The sequence below is a fragment of the Haemaphysalis longicornis genome, unplaced genomic scaffold (assembly GCF_048455015.1).
Source record: "Haemaphysalis longicornis isolate Haplotype H1 unplaced genomic scaffold, Haemaphysalis longicornis Haplotype H1 scaffold_8, whole genome shotgun sequence".
NCBI classification, from domain to species: domain Eukaryota; kingdom Metazoa; phylum Arthropoda; class Arachnida; order Ixodida; family Ixodidae; genus Haemaphysalis; species Haemaphysalis longicornis.
Window position 1 is genome coordinate 168,732,819 of NW_027526445.1, and position 20,499 is coordinate 168,753,317.

The following is a 20,499-nucleotide window of genomic DNA, read 5'->3' on the forward strand; positions in this document are numbered from 1 at the left end:
ACGTGACGCTTTGCTTGACTCGAGTAGATGCGACGCATTTACTAGAGTTCCCCCCGTGGGAAGGTGCGGGCGGCTTCTTTTTACTGCTAACGATTCCCGTTTGTTCGTTTGTGGTTGTGCCAGTTCAGTGCGGAAGACCGCAATGCCAGGAATGACCAACACAGGAGTGCAATGTGAAAATGTAAATGCAGAGTGGCGTGCAACGGTCTAATTACTGTTGCCCAATGGCGGCGATGGGAGCAGTCAGTTGTTTTTACCCAACCGGTCGAACCGCTTCCGCTCATTGACTAGCCAGAGTCACTGTAATTATTAATAATGACTCTGGCTAGTCAGTGAGCGGTAGCGGTTTGGCCGGTTGGGTAAAATTCAAGACGTACTTATCCCATCCAGTACGGCAATGCTCGCTGGTGTCGTTTCGCAACTGCAAACGCATCAGTCTGTCTTGATTTTAACCAACCGGACAAACCGCTTCCGCTCACTGACTAGCCAGAGTCATTATTAATAATTACAGTAACTCTGGCTAGTCAGTGAGCGGAAGCAGTTCAGCCGGTTGGGCAAAATCACCTACAACTGCTTCCATCACCGCCATTATGCGACACTAATTAGACCATTGCCGGGTGGCGCACTGTACGCGCACAATGGGTTTTGCTTACCCTGGGCACGGTGATGAAAACTCAATGCTCTTCTGTTTACGAATGTCTTGATGTCGCTGTCAGTGTGTGAATGTGCGAACCTTAACAATCCATCCATAAAATGTTTAACGTTTGAACTTGGAACGTCCGGGGCTTTAGATCGCCCCCAAATAGCAGCAAATAATTGATCTCGCAAAGCAAAACAGATGCGACATACTGTGCATACAGGAAACGAATATAAAATCTATTCAGGATGACCAAAAATTCCAGAATCAACATGGCCATAAGGGTATCTTTTCTTTTTCCAATGCAGAACTCCTGTGGAGTTGGCATAATAGTCTTTAACACATCTTTGTGTTCAACACATCTTTGTGTGCGTGGTGTGTAGGAACGACAGGGCCACGATGGCTCATATCCTGTGGAACTGCAAAGTGAACGACGGTGCTACAGAGACGTTACCGCCGCACCTAGCGGATGCAGGTGGCAAGCAAGGACTACGACGTGCAATACAGGGCCGTCCAGCAAGTGTTGGAGGCTCTCGAGCGTCAGCGGCCGAAAGCACTGTCCCCTAGGGGGCTGGGTGCGTGTAGGTAGCCGATGCCGAGGGACCGACTGACACGACGTTAGGCAGCGTCAATTTTGCCGGACAATAAATATGTTTTATCTCTCTCTTTCTCTCTCACTTTTGATACAGAAGGTAGAATAGCAGTTTTGGACTTTCACTGGAGCGGCGGTCGATACCGCATAATTAATCTTTATGCTCCCCCATACCTTTCCACTGGGAAAAACCTGTTTAAAAACATATAACATCTGTTCCTCGAAAACCGGTATGTCATATGCCTTGGAGATTTTAATTGTGTGCTGAACCAGAATGATAGGATAGGGCCCTCACATAGGGTAGATTACCGAGGACGCGAATTAAACAAGTTAATACTTCATTTTTAATTTAATTGACGCACATGTACTCCTTCACGGAGCAACAGTTCAGCACACATGGCAACAAGGCAGGACAAAAAGTAGGCTAGACAGAGTCTACGTTAGTTCGGTTCTGGCAGACACTGTCACAGAGTGCGAAAGAGTGGAAGCTGCAGCATTGCTCCTGCGAATCTCGGACCACAGCCCTGTTGGAATTAAAATAGCTAGCAAAGGAAACCCAAGCAATAATCAAGCCTGGCAGTTAGACACTCGCATACTATATGAGAGGACATGCAAAGCCAGCCTAAGAAACAGAATAGCAGCGTCAATTGAAGGGAGGCAAGTTAATGACTGGGGCTCTTTAAAAGTGGAATGGAAGACCCTCTGCATTGACGAGGAAAAGAAACTCAGACACAGGCAGTCGGACGAGTTAAGAAATATATTAAAACGAATAAGAAATAGAACGAGGCAACCCCGAAACGCTACTAATACAGACCTATCTTAAAAATTTGAAGCTGAGGCACTCCAGGTTAAGTAGGCTCTACTCCACCTCTGCCAGTGTCCATAGAGCCAGACAATCTCCCAGTGCCAACCCAGAAATCTTGAGGTATGAACGAAACAGACAGCTGAACGCAGAAGTAAACAGGTCAAATCAAGCAAATCTCACACCAGGGGACATCGACAGGTTCATTTCCCACTTTCAGGAAATGACCTCCAGTTGAACAACCACAGACGTTGACAGCATTATCTCCAGCACCTATTTAGCAAGTCTTCCACAATTAGCAGACGAGGACTTTGTACAATTATTCGCCCCGATCTCACTAAAAGAACTAACAGAGTCAATGAAGAAACTCCACAAAGGCAAGGCGCCAGGGGCGGATGGATTGCAGGTTGAGTTTTACAGTACATTCTGGGACCTTCTTGGACCATTTTTATGCGCAGTAATAAATAATATTTTAGCAACGCACACAGTACCCCGCACTTTTAAACGAGGAAGAATTATCCTAATACCAAAAAATGCCGGGGCATGGAACGAACCCACAAGTTGGCGCCCCATCACACTACTGGGGTCGGACTACAAATTACTTGCATCAGTACTAACAAGGCGCCTACAGCTTACAGTGCCAGAAGTAATAACATCATGGCAAGCCTGCTCAGTTATAGTCAGAAACTGTCAAACCTTGAACATGTTGAACAGAGACATAATAGAGTACACCAAAACGAGACAGGCTAGAGGCTGGCTCATTTCTTTAGATCAAGCGCAGGCGTTTAGGTACCCCTTCTCCTCTCCCCTCCACCCCTCCAAAACAAAGCCAACTGGGGCTCAGGTTGGCGACATTGACGTCCCTTGGAAGGACGTTTACATATTCCCTACTTCCTATCCACTTCGCCAACCTCCCCACGTACGAATTCCCAGCCCTGCAAGCGGATACGAAGCGTTTTTCTCCAACAATGCGCATTTTGTCGATGGCGCGTGACGGCGTGGAAGTAATGCCGACGGATTGCCGGCTTTTCGCCTGTCCCAGTTTATTTCCCGTCATTGTGTTCCCCCAGCCTGAGTTATTAAAAATGTTATACTCTCACCCTGGAGCATCGCAAATGTAATGAAGGAACAAAAGAGAAGGCAAAAAAAAAAAACGTTGGCTATCAATGCCAATGTCAGAGTCGATGGTGCGGTGTCCAACGCCGTCCATTCCCACCGGCTTGGAACATCAGTGGTGATTTATGGGTCTACGCGTCAGGAATGGCAGCCCCGCCAACGCTATGGAGGCTGAATGTACAAAACATCTCTCGAAGAACTACAAAATATAACAAAAATAGCACGACCTATATGCTTTTGTACATAATTTGGGACACCTATGCGATGTGCGCGTCAGAAACGAATAGCGAGAAATAAAAAGATTGTACGTATAGGTCTCAAGAAAAGTGAAAATACTTCTGTCGATCGGTCAAAGTGATTGGACAGTGGGTAGGGAATTTAGTTTGTCCCGCGCATCATCGCAACCATGGGTGCTCTTTATCTAAAAAAAAACGGTTTAGACTCACGCCCCTCAATGATAATCTAATCAGCCATGATACACACCCATTGGCAAAGCGCATCTCTTGAATTCGAAGCTTTTCTGCATTCCCGGTCGTCGGAAGATGTGGAACGCTCAGTACGAGCCGCGGCTTGCCGGATAACACTTAGAACGGGAATTCTTCCTTGCGTGAGTATGCACTGGCGAAATGGAGCCAATTGCTGGCAGCTGTCAAGATATGCCTACGTTTATCTTTCTTCTCCCTAGAGTTTTCGGAAGTTTCACACCAAACCCTCACCCTCTACCACTACCCCCATTTACTTATTCTACAATCATTTTTGTATGTTTTTTTGGCCCGCTTCATATATGCTGGCCGGAGTTGTATGTCTGATGCCTAAGCAATACAAACCAATACATACGAGATGCATTACGTAAGCTGGCAGTCAAGCTCTATTTTTCGGTTGCATAAAAGCATTTTCTTCTTTAAAGGAGTAAACAGGGCGGCCCTGATCTCAATCATTTTGCCACGTTGGTTTAACAGCGCTGCTGCCTCTCATTAAGCGCGCGCAAGACACACCTGGGCTCGGCGAATAGCGCGGGACAGCTGCGAGGGGCGACTGGGATGACAGGAGCGGCACTGACGGCTTTTTAAAGCCCAGGCTTCTTTGTTTCCTTTGGCGCTGGACGGCCTGTCATCCTTTTTGTGTTCATTTGCGTATCCTACAGGCCGCCGGAATCATTGTGAACTAGCGCGGACACTTTCCCAGTTGACGCCAGTCTCTTTCCTTTTTCTCCCTCACTCCTCCTTCTTGCCTCTAGGGCTGCCCAATTATTTTGAGTGTCTACGATTCCGACCCGGGACTCTTCGCGGGGCTTCTTTAGTCCCTAAGTGCGCAGACGTATGAGGCCCGGCATCGATTTTGAGGAGCAAATAATGCCGCGTAAATATTAAGAACGCGAACACATTTACTCGTGCCCAAAGAGGCGACAAAAATAAGCGTAGTGCCGCTAATGATCGGCCCGGAGAGAGCCGCAGCGGCGCGAAAAACAAAACGGCTACCCCCAACGCTCCCCTCGCTAGCTCCGCATTTCAAAATAAACGCCCCGCGCTGGCCGCCTTGTTTTGTACACCCGGGCATAGAACTTGTCCGGCCGGGCAACCAATGGAGCCAGAGGGAAAAGTTCTTGCTCTGAGACTCATCGACGTTCGAGTCCAGAGTCATTGTCTCCCAAATATTCTCTCTGGGAAGTATTGTTGACCGAACAACTTGTACATAATATAGTAGTGTCTAATAGATATAGGTAACACACAAAACCCATTTGGAGTACCTCGGGTGGGGGGGGGGGGGGGGGGGGGTATGGGGTTATTCGTACCCATGAAAAACTGATTCCAAGTTTAGCATAAAATGCGCATTGCATTACCTTGTGCAGACGACCCCAAAAGGACAAGTTTGGGTTATTAGAAAAGTTTGCTGTATGATAGTGCTCCCGGCTCGTGTCCAGCGGCCCACGATGCTTTATTTACTTATAAAAGCATTTTGAGCCAAAATTTTACTTCTCCTGCTAAATCATGTGTTTCGTGACATCAGCGATGACGTATACGGGGCATACTTAAAACGAATCGTAGTATGTTGATTAAGGCTGCAGAGAACAACAAAATGTCTTTCATTGACTTGATAACTGCCTGTCTTCCTAGATGGCGCTACACCTCTCAGTACCGCTATCTGGACTCGCTTTGTTTTCTACAGGATTTGTTCCTGGCTTATTTTTGCTGCGGTTGATAGTAATCGTTTCGTAAAACATTCAGTACCACCCTGCAAGAAGAGTCACGGAAGTGGCAGCGTCGCTTGTGCCAGTCGAAAAGTGTCGGGTCAGACAAGCCTGGTGTGCCGGACGGCTGTGGAGCTCTGTGCGTAGTACGTACTGGTGCTTCTATGTTGACGTATTCGTTAGTAGCTTCCGTTGTTTACCCAATTATTCCTGCTACAATAAAAAGAATGTGCAGTAAACTTAAGAGCAACTAGGTCGTCCGCAGGCCTATAATGCCTATTTATTTAGTTAGTTTTTGTAGGCCTCACCAGTCGCAGCTATCTGCTCATAATACTTGGTTAGTTCAGTACGGAAAAGTAGCTAGGGTGTCGTATGGTTATACTCTGTTTTCATCGATATACAGCTTCTTTGAGTGAAGTTTGATGTTGATGTTGATTGTGGGGTTTAACGCGCCGACGCAACGCAGGCGATGAGGCGCGCCGTAGTGGAGGGCTCCGGATTAATTTTGACCACCTGGGGATCTTTATCGTGCGCCGAAATCTCGTACACACGGGCGTTTTTGCTTTTCGCCTCCATCAGAAAAGCGGCCGCCGCGGTCGGGAATCGAACCCACGACCTCGTGCTCAGCAGCGCAACGCCTTAGCCACTGAGCCACCGCGGCGGGTGAGTGAAGTTTACGTTAAAAGTGCTGTGACTATTATCGTAACGAAGCAATCTTTCGAATGAACCAAAGTTGCCTTTTGTCTGTATGGCACTTCCACAATTCAGTTTTTCTCCCTTCTTCTCTTTCTTTTTGGACTAGGAACCCTGGTGGGTTGAGGCACCGAGGCAGCCGTTCGACGAGGCAAGGTATGACAACGTCGAGAGCGAGTTGTACACAGTACGTACACACCACGCTGTTCAGGCCGGGGGTTTCCCCCAGCCAGGCGAGTTACCCTTTTCTTCCTCCTCGAGTATCGATCGGGTTTCGTCTGGCACCATCCAGACGGCAACCCATCACTCTCCCGCTCAAGAGAGCGGAAAAAAATGGGGTCCGCTAGATCCCCAACCGAGGCACGCCACTCGGCTCCTCTGCAAGGCTCACTCAACCAACCCGGTCTTCCACCCCCGTGACATACGCGGCGGGAAAAAGTGCGGGGGAGACCCACCGAGTGCGGACAAACACGCACCTCCACAGCCTTTGAACCTGCTTTCCGGCACACTTCCTCGCTTCATTATATTTCTGCTTTCTTTGCCAGGGAATGCATCACGGGCAAAAATCACCACCTTCGTGCCGCCTGATTCCACGGACGCTAGCGCTGCGGGCTCCCTTTTTCGCTGATTAATTTCGCATTCCTGGTCCGAAGCATGCATAGGTATACACTTCTCCTTCTAGATTTTCCTTTTTTGTAGCGTAAGCTGCGCTGGCCGAGGCTGAGCAGTTTCGCGTGGACCTTGAAGGGCCCTGCTGCGCAAGCGCGAGGAGCATTGGATTGGCTTGGCTTGGCTTGGATTGAATTTTGATTGGATTGAATTGCGCTGTATTGGATTGGAAATCCAATCCAATTGGAGTACGGGTGTGTAGAGAATTGGTTCCGCGCATTTGCCGGTCTGCGCATTCTAGAGGAGGGACGTCATAGCCGCGGCAGACGCACTCGCGCCGGCGCGTGCCCAGCTATGCGCCTCCGTTGCGCAGTATCCAAGTCTGACGCTGTGCCGGAGCCACTTGATAACTGTTCCACGTGGCTCCTGGAGAGCCGTGCTGCGCATGCGCGAGGAGCAATGACTGGAGCGGACCGGACCGGACTGGAATGCATTTGATTGGATTCGATTGGAAATCGTTTTAGCAGCAGTAAGCATGATAATCAGCTTATTCTCGACAACCAGGAAACCTAAGAAAACCAGCTTAATTTTAGCTCACGCAACGTATATCCTGGCATAGCCGAGCTAAGCAACTGCTAATGTTTTTCGTATTTTCTGCCCCACGCCCGCTAGCTACCTGTTCGTCTCCCTTTTCCATGCATCCTCCTGTTCACGTTTGTGTGGACGTCTTTGTTTCTCTAACGCCGGGTTGCTACGTTGTGCTCTGGTCTTTTATTTTGTGTTTGTGTTCGCCGGCTGGGGAGTCCTGGCGGTGTTGTTCTTTTGTATTTTTCGTCTGGTTGCACGTCTGCTTGCAGGCTTTCCTCTAAGCACCACTTTGTTTTATCTTCCTTTTTCCTCTGCTTTTTCATCCCCCTGGTTCCAGTGCGGTCGTCTACACGTCGTTTCCTTCGATACCGCTGCCTTGTTGTACGACGTGTGAGCTTCAAAGGGTGCACATGTTTGGGAGTGTTCTGGTTGACATTACCTTTTCCTCTGCTTTGCCGCACTCTGCGTATAACTGGTATTCGTTCTCAAACACAATATCACTGCACCGCATCTGGCGGGGACCGTCTGCATAATCATTACATGTTGTCCCACTCACGACAGGTTCGAGGCGGCCGATAAGTGAATCTTGTTGATAGATTTGTTGGACCGAACGTTGATACCGGTGTGCTCGCTGTCCATGTGGCTGCGAAAGACGGCTTTCGTATTCGGCACCGAAAAACTAAGGTAATTGTAGAGCTTAAGTCGACATGTACGCAGGAGCCATGAGTCAAGATTGCTGCAAACCTTGAGAAGCAGGCGTTTTGCGAACCCTTCGATTTCCGTACCTCAACGGGAGCCGATTTCAGCTTGTCAAGAGATAAGTCTGTTTTTATTTTTCACGACTTCGTGGCTTTACAAAGCGGCAAAATGCATTTGTATTAATGAGAAACTGCTTTGGCGTGCCCGATGTTCCTTCGGCGAATTTAGGTTGTGGAACTCGTCGTCCTCTACCTTGACTAAAACTGACGGTCGGGAGGAAAAAGTACGCCGATAACCGCCTCATACGCTAACGAATAGTTATGGTACCTTTCAGAGCCAAGAAGGGTGCATAATGAAAGCAGTAAGTGTTTCACCGACGCAGGTATTGCACTCATCAGAACCGTGTTCCGCGCACATGTGTGACACATGCAGGACCCAGATCTCCACATCGCTTGTGGGCCCGCGCGTGGCACACGGACCATGCTTCTATCCGTGGTGGCCGATCTTGTGGTTATCTCTGTTCAGCCACGGCCGCTCAATGGGAACTAGTTCCGCCTACATTTTTCCGCGCAAACCATGCGCGCTCAAAGCGGTTTGTGTTGGCCGGTGTCATGCTGTTTCCAGAGGAATCACTGGGCATGATATATGCTTGTGCCTCAGGAGTCTGCCCTTACCACTCCTGCCCCCACTTTCCTCCCCATTTTTTTCTCGGCTGTCTCCAATGATTCGGTTCCTCGCTAAGCTTTCCCATCAAAACTCCCCAAAACACCGTGAGTCACCGTAAGCGTCTTGGGCGCGCGCTGTAAGTTCAGCGAACCCTGGCGGCACGCCCCGACCGGAAGTTGGGAAACCCATTGGGAGCTCCCATCACTACCTCCACGACTTCTAGGAAAACCCGACCATGAGATCGCGAAGTTCCGGACGGTCGCGTGAACTGCATGCTCCCACTCCATTGCCCGGTAAACATTCTTCGGAGTAAAAAAAATGCAAAAACTCATGAAGTACACCCGCCATGTTGTTATTTATTATCCGCAGACGTTGCGTGATCACTCCTGTGCAACTGCGTCCTTACAGCTTAAACTTCCGCATCTACTCCCCCCTTTTCGATTTCCTTTCCAGGCTATAGCTCATTACAAATAGAAAAGTCTCCAGCCGCAGCATGAAAGTTGCGGCCCTCTCCTTCATTACCAAGCGTTAACCCAGCGCATGAAAACAGTCTCCAAGAAACGCCCACTGCCGCAAACACGCAAAAAGAAGTGATACACGAGAAAAAAATATAAGGAACTGCCATTGCATGCGCACGCGTGCATCAGCACGTGCTCGCGCCGTACCCTCTACTGGAGGGCGAGATCGAAGTCGGAAGCCAATCAGGAAAGAAAGATGCGTTGCTTGGCAACCGCCTTGGCCATTGGGGAGGAGCGTCACATAACGGTGGCGTCGCCAACCTTTCTAACACGCCGTCACTATGCTTGCGCCCCCTACGCGGTCGGGGGATGCTGCCGGGCGCTCCACGGTCGCTCGCTCGTCCGTCCTTGACACGGGGTTCGGACTCATTGTGGTACTCATGCGGTGGATAGGATCTGAACCGACGGGTCTTCTCCGGGTTGGACGGATCGCGTGAGTGGATTTGCCATGTGCGGGTGAAAGTTTCGGTATTTTGATCTCGCAAAGCGGGTGGCACGTTTAAGAGACAGCCCGTATCGACATGCGCGGTCGCCAAACCAGTGTAATATCGTACTCGGCCACATCGAGTTTTTGCTTCCGCCAAATAGCCTGAACATCCAGTTGAGAATGTCTAGCAGACACCTTATGTGTACATAGAATTGTGTTTAATGAATATACAGTGAATAAATCTTCTTTTAATGAACCCGTTTATTGGAACTCTTGTTTTATTCGAAGTGAAAACAGATGTCTCCCTTTGTCAGCCCGTTCCAAGGCAACGTCGGGGCTGCGAGTGGGCGTCAAAAAGCGGCCGTTCGCTCACCGAGCTCCTTCTAGACCTTGTACGTCTGTCCCATCCGCGGCCAATCGAAACGCGTCGCTGCTCAGTTTCGACTGCGCGGCTCGCTGAGACGCGGCATCGGCGGATCTGCTTTAACGCGCAAGGATGACCCACAGACAAACACGTGCTTTACTGGGAGGTTAGCAGCGGAGGGATTTTAGAAGATTGATTTCAGAGATAATGATATACTTCTTCTATAAATATCACCATGGGAAGTAATTCTTACGCTACCGTAGTACCCCCCAAAAAAGTAATTTATTACATTACCCATTTCCGCAAAAGCAAAAAAGAATACTCTAATTTTACTACAGCACTTTCATTACTGCCATGTATACTGCTTACTGTGATGAAGACGATGGCAGTGATATCGCCCTTTGTTACGTCTCTTCGTTGTGCTACTTCGGGAAATGAAGACAGCCTACTCAAAATACAAGGGCGGCCACTCCGTGAGACAAGTACGACTCTTCTTCCCTACTGCCGACGAGCGTGCGCTCATCGCAGCGCGTGCACAGCGCGTGCGCGGGTGGAAGGCCGAGGTTATTTCTCTGGATTCCATGTCGGGTGCTTGGCTTGCGTTCGGGCGTCCAGTTATGCGGACTTGTTTACGGGCGCCCCAAATGAAGGCAAGCCAGGGAGTCGTGACCCCTTCCAGACCTCCATCTCCTATCCTATCCCCCGTCCAGAAGAGAATTTCCCCTTTTCTCTCCCAGTGTGCTGGCGTGCGTGCATTGGCAGCACCCTTAGAAAAGAATTATTAACGCTCCCTATATAAGAAGGCCATTTCAAACTGGGACTGGTGTAGCCTTAAAGAAAGAGCTTCAGACTCATTCAATTCGAGAACGGTAGCGTGAGCTGCTGCGCGAAGTTCAATACACCCTTGAGTAGACTGGGGAAGGCATCATGCGTTTATTAAATGCAGAGAATTTCTTTAACTCACGATGTCACACGGCGTTGGCGTGCCTCGGCGTCCGCAACAGCCGTTCCAGGTGCGCCCTCTCCGCCACTCCTCCTCGCCTGCTCTCCGCTGCTCCTCGCGTGTTCTCTGCGTGCTCGGATCGCGTTCAGCAACAGGTGGGGCGCGCATGCGTCGTAGTTTGGCGCGGGAGCAACAACAGTTGTGGCGTGATCGTGACGTAGTCGTGACGTGGTCGTGGCGCGGTCGTGCCGTGATGGTGCGGTTCTCGGCGTTCGCTCTCGCTGTCAATTTCTTTCGAACCAGATAAAATCGGGTATGTGCGCCCCCCGAAAATGCTCTGCATTTGACCGTGCCCCTCGCGAGGGGGATGTTTCTTGTAAAAATGGTTCCAGCGTCCGTAAAGCGGTAAAAGCAGTGATAGCACGATCAGAAGTGCGCACAAATAAACGTTTAGTTTAAAGGAGGCGTATAGTTAGCAGCAAACGGGACACGATTGACCACCACCCCCTTGTGCAAACCCTCGTCACATGGATTTTTTTTTACTTTTTGTCAAGCATGCAAAGAAAACAGTTTAAAACAGACAGTTGAAAGGTATAATAACACAATCCAACGCAAATGTGCTTCAGAAAATAGATACTACGTGCATCTTTATAAAGGTAGCTGGAAGCATTTCTGTTTTAGCTAGTATTGTGCGCCTAAAAAGACAGCACTTGTACAGCAAAGCTTGATACTGCTACCCCCAATGTTTTCAACTCCGTGGGGAAAAAAGCCAATGCGCCAACAATACTCCTATACACCGCAAGCTTCGCCCCTCCCCTGATTTCACGGTAGGAGAGATCACGCGGTCTTTTTTTTATATTATTTTATTTAGGCACGTAGTGCCCATCGAGGCCAAAGCAGGAGGGGCATAAAGGGGTAACGATACCCACGATACAATAATATCAGCAGCAAAGGCAGAAACAACAAAAGGAAGTGTCGAACACTGGTCGCCAGGCACAACTGAACTGGCACAACTAAACATGTGCTTGTAATAAACCTCGAGAGTTAAGAACATTTTCGGGTGTATTGTTCCAATCATAAATTGTGTGGGCAAAAAAAAATTAAACAGATTAGTAGAAGCTGGGGTTAAGGATAGCGGGTTAAGGATAGAGAACGAGAACGACGAGTACGGCGAGTAGCAAGGAGTTTCAAGAAGAGACTGTAGTCCCAAGCATGTGTCCGGTGATAAAATAAATACAGCAACCCAAGGAGGAAAAGCTCTCTTCTGGATTCCAGTGTTTGAATTCCGCTTTTACGCGTCAGCTCGGAAACAGAATCTGTGTGACGGAATTTAGGATAAACAAACCAACCAGCTCTTTGAAGTTTTTCTAACAACTCAATATTCTTTGTTACGTGAGGGTCCCAAACCACGCAAGCATATTCTAGTTCAGGCCTAATTAGTGTTGAGTATGCAAGTAATTTAACATTAGGTGGGGCGTCTCGAAGATTATGCCGAAGTAAACATAATTTACGAAAGGCAGAAGAAGAAACATTAGTAATGTGTCAATTCCAGCTTAGAATATTTGTTAAAGTGATGCCCTAACATTTATATTTGTGTACTTGGCTTCAGGGATTTCTTACGAGAAATTGCAAAAAATGCTGAGGATTCCGATTTTTCGTGATGCGAAGATGTCGGTTTTTTTTCGGGTTTAATACCATGCCCCACTCAAGGCTCTTGAAGAGGAGGTCAGGAAGTGAAGAGTTCGGAGCTTCCTGGTCACTAATAGAGTTAATATTATTGAAAATAACGCAGTTGTCAGCGAAAAGCCGAATTTGGACGGGTTCTTCTATGAAGGAGACAATGTCATTGCAGTAAATTAGAAAAAGTAAGGGACCAAGAACGCTACCCTGAGGAACTCCGGAAGAGACGGGAGGAGTACTAAGAATAGAACCGTCAATGTCTGTATATTGCCCTCGATTTGGCAAATAATCTGAGAACCATGCTACACGAAAGGAAGAGATGCAGAAGATGCAGTCTGTGAATTAGTTTCTGATTAGGGGCTAAATGAAACGCTTTGGTGAAGTCTAAACAAATTACACCGCCCACCCGCATCGAGTGTCGAAACGAAAAAATGAACTGTTGACCATAATTGAGTGGTGGTTGAAAACCCGTTGCCAAAGCCATGTTGCAAGGGAGAAAGAATCTGACGTTCGTCAAGAAAATGTGAGGTAAGAGTTCCTACTATATATGCTCTAGAAGTTTCCACGAAGAAGACGGAACAGAAGTTGGACGATAGTGAGCAGAAGAAAGAGGGTCACATTTTTTAAAGATAGGAACAACACGCACCACTTCAATCAACATCATGGAGTATAATAGGAGATCTAATGGAAGCTTGAAAAGTAATAACGAGGAAATTGGCTATGGGTTGAGCATAATGACGCAAAAACGCGTTGGGTGTACCATGGGATCATGGAGAAGATTTTAGCGTTAAACTGAGGGGCAGGTTAAGAACACCATCGTAAGACAATACGTTAATATAAACAAAACTGGAATTATTTGGAGGGAGTACACCTTAGCTAGGAAATACGCTGCGAAAATATTGGTTAGAATGGCAAGCGATATTCGAGGGGTTATCTGACATTGAGCCCGTGTGTGAAACCTTAATAGTTTTCTTTTTACGTTCTCTGACAAAACCCCAAAATTTCTGGGGGTCCTCTTTTGTAAAAATGAGCAGAGTAGTATAAAAATAAAAACTTTTGGCCTAGCATACTATTGCGCAATCGCAGTGCGGACTTCTTTAAGTGTAGAGGGGGCAGAACGCTTATATCGCTTCCGCTTGGCTTTTCGCATTAGGTTAATTATCTTTTGCTTGATCCGGGCTATGAATTTGTTCGTTTTCTTAGTTTTGGTGGGCATGAAACGATCCAGGCAAAAATAACACATGCTTTTGAAAGTGCTACAAATTACAGATACATCATCGGGACCAGAATTGACAAGTTGAGCACCGAGGTAATTAAGAACTGTCACGTAATTGGCCTGTAAAAAATATTTAAGATTCTTAATACTGTACGGCCTATTCATATGATTGCAGCATAAAAAGAAGGTTACAGAGACAATGCTATGGTCATACAACTGAGGCTCAACCGAGTCTTCGTACTGTTTCGTGGAACGCGGAAGAAAAACAAGGTCAAGTAAGGAACAGGAAGGGTCAGGAATACGCGTCGGTTGACATACAATTTGAACGAGATTGTGCCGCAACAGAATATCGAAAATTACATTTGCGTTGACTGTTGTAGCAGCCACAGCATCTGACCTCAAGCGATCCCAATCAATGCTTGGGAGGTTGCATTTCCCGGCAATAATTATTTTCCGGTGGTTATATTGATCCGTACGAGACTGTAAATTTAACGAGAAATTAGGCACTGATTCCTGAGTTCTGTAAAAAGCATGTAATATAAAAGTATTGACAAATATTTATATCCTCAGGCAGAGGCTTTCAAGAATACGTGTTCGGAGTCACCCGAAACGCTGAAATGGGGAAAGGTTATAGTGGGCTAAATGCTCCGGAGGTGACAGAATCACTCTCACCGGATTTTTTTTTCTTTTTTTTTCTGGACCCCTGTAAAAGGCCAGTGCCGGCGTGTGGCTCGCATCGAAGGGTTCAAACACGAGACACTTTTTTTTTGGCAGACACCCTAGTGCTTGTAGAAATCTGCGAAGCGAGCAGCACTGAGCATGGTTCGGGCGTGACCCAGGTGTCCATCGTTTTTTGCGCAAGTTAATGCACCCCATATGCAAGACTATGTCGGCAATGTGTCGCCGGTACACACCGGGAGCAGGCGCTCGTGTCATCCGAGCACACAGTGTCTGCAGATACTATCTCACGCCGCATCGCTAACAATTGTTTACAGCGCTCTCGCGGCATGGCGACACGGCAAGCATGCGAGCGAGCAGAGGGCTACATATCGCAGTCGGACACGCAGCCTCGTTCCTGCCATCTCAACTGCGCATGTCCGTGCGTTTTCGACGGCCGCTGCCAGGTGACGGCACCCATACCTTCCGTCGTGCGCTCCGCGGTTCGTATTTGAATTGTCCCTGACTGTACATACAGCTAATCAGAAATGGGAAACGAGGGGTTCGGTGAATTAAGACAGAATAAGGGATGGCAGTCAAGAAAACCTCGGAAAGCAAACGGGGGAATGCGGTAGGTCATTGAAACCGATGTATAATTTTTAAGTCACCAAGAAAGCCGTGAAAATATGCTCGCAGGGTGGGATCCGAGCGTGTCACTCCACGGGAAGGGCATTGTTTTCTGGAGGTCGTGGGTTCGGATCCCACCCGGCGGGCATTTTTTCAGCACTTCCTTTCTGATTCAAAAAATTTTTCAACTGTTTCTATGACCTACCGCATTCCCCCCTTTGCTTTCCGTGGTTTTCTTGACTGCCAATTCTTATTCTGTCTTAATTCATCGAGCCCCTCATTTCCCCTTTCTGATTCGCTACATGCGCAGCGAGGGCCTCTGTTCTGTCAGTCTTGGTGCCAAAGGTAGCTTAAGAGGTTTCAACGCTGGTCGACCACTCTCGACATGTCGTAGACACTCGAGTCATGGCCCGGGGGTTAAAAAGAAGGTCCCCTCCACCTTGAGTAGCCCGAGTGGCGATGGCTACCACCCACAAGGGCAGGAAACAAAAAAAATACCTAACATAAATACCCGAGAAAGTGGTGGGGAAACATCCCCGCAGGTAGCGTAGTGGTCATCGCACGAGATCGGTTTTCTGGAGGTCGTGGGTTCAGATCCCACCCGGCGGGCATTTTTTCACCACTTTCTTTCTGACTCAAAAAATTCCACCGCATTCCCCCCTTTGCTTTCCGAGGATTTCTTGGCGGCCAACCCTTATTCTACATACATACATACATACGTACGTACATGCATACATGCATACATACATACATGCATACATACACACATACCTACCTACATACACACACATACATGCATACATACACGCATACATACATACATACATGCATACATACACGCATACATACATACATACATACATACATACATACATACATACATACATACATACATACATACATACATACATACATACATGCATACATACATACATACATGCATGCATAGATACATACATACATACATACATACATACATACATACATACATACATACATACATACATACATACATACATACATACATTATATTCGTGATTTGTACAAAGCCAGCAGTCCCGTAAGGCTTGAGCGCGTAAGAAGGGATTTTAAAAAAGAGCCCAGATGTGAGGTCGGTTGTCGGCGGAACAAAACAATGCGCTTCCCGCGCAGTGACACGCAGGGCTTGAACCAAGCGCACACGCTCGCGGGCGCACCACAAGGTTGCGCGTTCGGTGCTCTTCTGTTTCGTGAGGTCCGTTTCACGTGTTCCACATGTGGTGACGCAAAACGTGTGTCCGGTCGCTCCGCTGGGCTGCACTCACCGGCCCCGTCCTTCGAGAAGAGCTCCCTTCTCCTCTCTTCGTCTTTTCGTCCTTTCTGTGTCCTTTGCTTGCCGTGCGATTACCTTCTTTCTCCCCTTCTTTCACCCACCGCGGGGTCCTTTCAGATTTGTTTGTATCCCCTTGAATGACCCGCGTGCCCTGGCAGGCGCTCACACGATGCGGTGTTGTGATTACTTGACGGCGGTGTGTAGGAATGGAGGAGATTCGGGGATACCGTTGCTCGTGTTTTTTTATCTTTTCCGACCCTGAGTCGCGTGTGCCCTTTGCCCTTCGAGGACATGTAGACCCCTCCGGTCAACCCTGAAGGGGGGGTCCCGGCCTTGCAAGCGGCAGATCGCCGACCCTCCATTTTCAACAGAATGCTGATTCTTTTTTTATTTTGCAGTTGAAGGTTTGGTGTTTGCGGGAACACTTTTCTTGGAGCTAAAAATAAATACGAATACGTAACAAAAGCAAAGAATTGGTCAGCCAAAGTGCGTTTGTGGAAAGAAACGGTGCACCCACGTCGGAAAGATGGGCACCACCTGCGGTCGGGTCGGAGCCCTCGGCCTGAGGGGCGAAAGAAGCATATGCACAGTCTTTTGAGAGAAAAATAAGGTAGGCAAAAGGCGTACCAGAAACATGACGTAAGCAGACAGAAAAGTCTGTGCTGACTCGACAGCGCAACACATATTTCCTATGACGCTGTGACGTCTGGTTTTGTTTCATTCTTTGTACGTAGTATATTTATTTATTTTTATTTTATGTATTATTCCTTACAGTGTGCCTGTTGCCTTCCTCAAGCCGAAAAGGAGTCAGAGGGAGAGAGACACAGACGCGGATATGGACGTCTGCTGTACCGGATGGCGGTAACCGCAAGCGTGCCGGACGTCGTCTGCAACACGGACCGCACGCGTGGTTAGAATTACAGAAGTCATGATCTCTCGGCTGAGTGTCGGGGCACGTGCCGCCGCCTGAGTTGTAGGTTATCGGATAGGTTCAGTGACTCCTACTTGCCTCCCTTTGAGGACTTTGTTGGCACCGCCACAAATGGAAGAGTGTTTACCGTCCTGAGCAGGAGCAACCGCGCTGGTGGTGAAAACTAGAGCTACATATTCCGACATTTAAAGCAAAAGTGTTTCTTCAGCCTACTAAATCCGACGGCAAAAGCTTGTTCTTGAAAAATGAACAAATTCTTGCGAACGAAACTTGGGGTTCCACATGTTTCGAACTGATGTGAAATAAAGGATAGCAATATGGTTGCCTCACCCTTTATATTAATAAATCCTCTAATGCCTTGTTCTTGCCTACCATTTATAATTACCGCTTTCATCTGCAGCATGTGTTCGCAATGCTTGGGGCCGACATGGTGAAAAAATTTTGTTCCCTGATGTCCTAATTGAGTTACCGTACCCAGCACATCTCCTTTTGTTAGTTTTTCAAGTGAAGCTGGTATTGCCTCAAGCGGCATTGGTGGTGGTGTGCGCCGAAACCCCTCTCGCCAAAGCCAGGTTTACCCGCGTGCTCTAATGGCGATGATGATGAAGACGCCCTGGAAGTGTTAGGACGTACCCACTCGGCGGGATATGAACTTCCGACTTTGCTGTTGATGCAGCTTGAACACTTAGGTATAGATTGAAACCCTGCCGGGATCCTCTTCTAGGGCGTAGCTCTCGCTCGCCGTTCGCAGCTGGGGCAAAGGGGGGGGCAGAAGTATCGCGCCCTACCACGCCCCAATGGGAGCCAATCAGCGTCGTCGCTCGACTTCCACCACATCAAAGGGTCGGTTGCTCGTTCTCGTCGTGCAGTTTACCATTTAGCGCGGAATGGGTGGGCCGTGCATGGTTCGCTCTGCGGAAGAGCAGGCAGCTAATGAAGAGTGTACACGTTCCCGATAATCGCCGAAGTATGATCCACAATAATGTATACCAAATATTTCAGGCGTTTTTTTGTTGGGGGGGGGGGGGGGGGGGGATGAACCAAATCCACCTAAAACGAATTGAAGAAAAGAGTGGAAGTTTGTTACCGCCTTGCCGGACCTAAATGCAACGCTGTCAAAGCTAGTATATAATTTGTTTTACATGTCAGATAAGGGAAGTTTATGGCCACAAGTAATTAAAAATATTGCAGTGAATTATAGCAAAATTGGGACGATAAGTTTGGATGTGACACATACCGAATTGAAACAGTCCGGTTGATGCGGCAATTTTATGAAAATTTCATTTAGGTCGACTTTCAAGAGCGTGGTTGACAAAAACTTTCAAATGCGTGGTGGTTGACAGCGTATAGCTTTTTTTTCCGCAGGCGAAACAATCTTTATTTTTTACTATCTCTCAGGGCTTTACATTTATTAGAAACCCCAGAACAGTACAGCGCATAGCCCGTTTCGCGCTGTCATGCTGTTTCTGCGCACGGGGTACGCGGGCCGGCGTTGCGCGAAACAAGCAGAGGTTGCGGCGCGGTGCAACAGAGGGCGCCACTAGTTCGAATTCAGTGGGGCTTCCATTCCCGCGCACGAGGCCTGTAGCCTCGGCGGGTATAGTGCAGGGCTTTTAAACACGCAAAAGCGTATGTTCGCACTTGTTACATTATTTTGGTTTTGAATATGAAAAACTCCCTGCAGGGCCATGCTAAGGAGAGAAAAATTACGTTCGCTCTACTGTACGAGGGGGTGTGACGAGCAAAGCTGTATGAAATACACATACACAAATGTTTACAGAATGTACACGTGTTTATTTTTCGCGTCGTGTGGAAATGGCAGCAACTATGGCACTGGAAGTGGTAATAAAACATGAAAGGACTCGAGATTTGTGCTCGCAGGAAAGCATGGGCGGTCCCTTTCCCTCTCATGGAAAGGCAAGTTTGGCCGCAGGGGACGGATTTTTTCAAGAGGACTGTGCTTTTGGAGAGTTGGTGAACGTTCATGACTACAAATCAGCGCGGGAAAAACAGCGTAAAAATGAGCGAGAAGTATACAGGACAGCGCTGCACTCACAACTTGATTATTTTGGAAGAAACACTTGTAATATACTGACATCAGTCTCCTATGTGGCGGTAAATTATTGCAACGAATAAACAGAAAACACAGTCACTCATCGTCTACACAAGCGTAATCTCTTACCCTCTCTTATGCGAGGACGTCATTCAGATTCATGGTCATGCAGCACTACTGAGGGCATACTGATACATCGGTCGGTGAATCGTCTGATTTGGAAGGCCTCGAATATTTCCGATGATGTTGTCTCTCTGTGTTTCGACAACACCGTGGTTTCTTCAAGAACCGGTACACAGCCGTGTGGGCTTCAGTGTTTTGCTAAATGACTATGCGGATTCTCTTTTAGTCAATGCTGGTGCTCTGACAACTTGGTGTTTAGGTACCTCTCGGTTTGTCCCCCGTATGTGTCTACACCGAAGTGGCAACATATACACGACACCCCCTGCACATTTTACTAATGGGTCGTAATGGTTCATCAAGCACACATTTTTTGTCCTGTTCCGGGAAGCTTATCTTCGACCGACCGTACTTCACAATTTTACTAATTTGATCGACAGAGTACCTTTCTCCCACGTCGTTTTAAGTTGAGACTCTTGCATTACCACGTAGGGTAATAGATTAAGCTTGTGCAGACGTATGAATGATTGTGTTTTCTTGTCTGTTTATTGTTTGCAACAATTTACCGCCACGTGGGGGACTGACGTATGTATATTACCAGGGTTCATTTTGTTTAGCTTTTTTTTTTTCAAATACACTAGTTGTGAGTGCAGCGCTATCCTGTCTATTTCTCGTTCCTTTTTCGTGCTGTGTTTTTCAGCGCTGATTTTTAATCATTGGGGATTTCTCCTATAATTTTAGCCATGGGCGTTTTCTCAAAAGAAGAGTTACGGCCGTTCTGTGTAACCTTGGCCCTCCCGTTGATACGTATGCACTAATTAACAACAGCCTGTAGCGTTTACAACCTCGCTCTGAACAAACTATGGGAAGAGATGATACAGTTAATTTAGCTGCCAATCTTCGTACCATATCTATTGGGAAAATTTTGATAATACCAAAATTACAGCTGCTGTCTGCTGGGAATTTGCTAGAAAGTTGGCTTTGCCGCAAGGCGTTCCGGTTTAGCCAAGCCTCTTGATGCAGAACAAACATGCGGAAATTCATAGTCAAACATGCAAAAA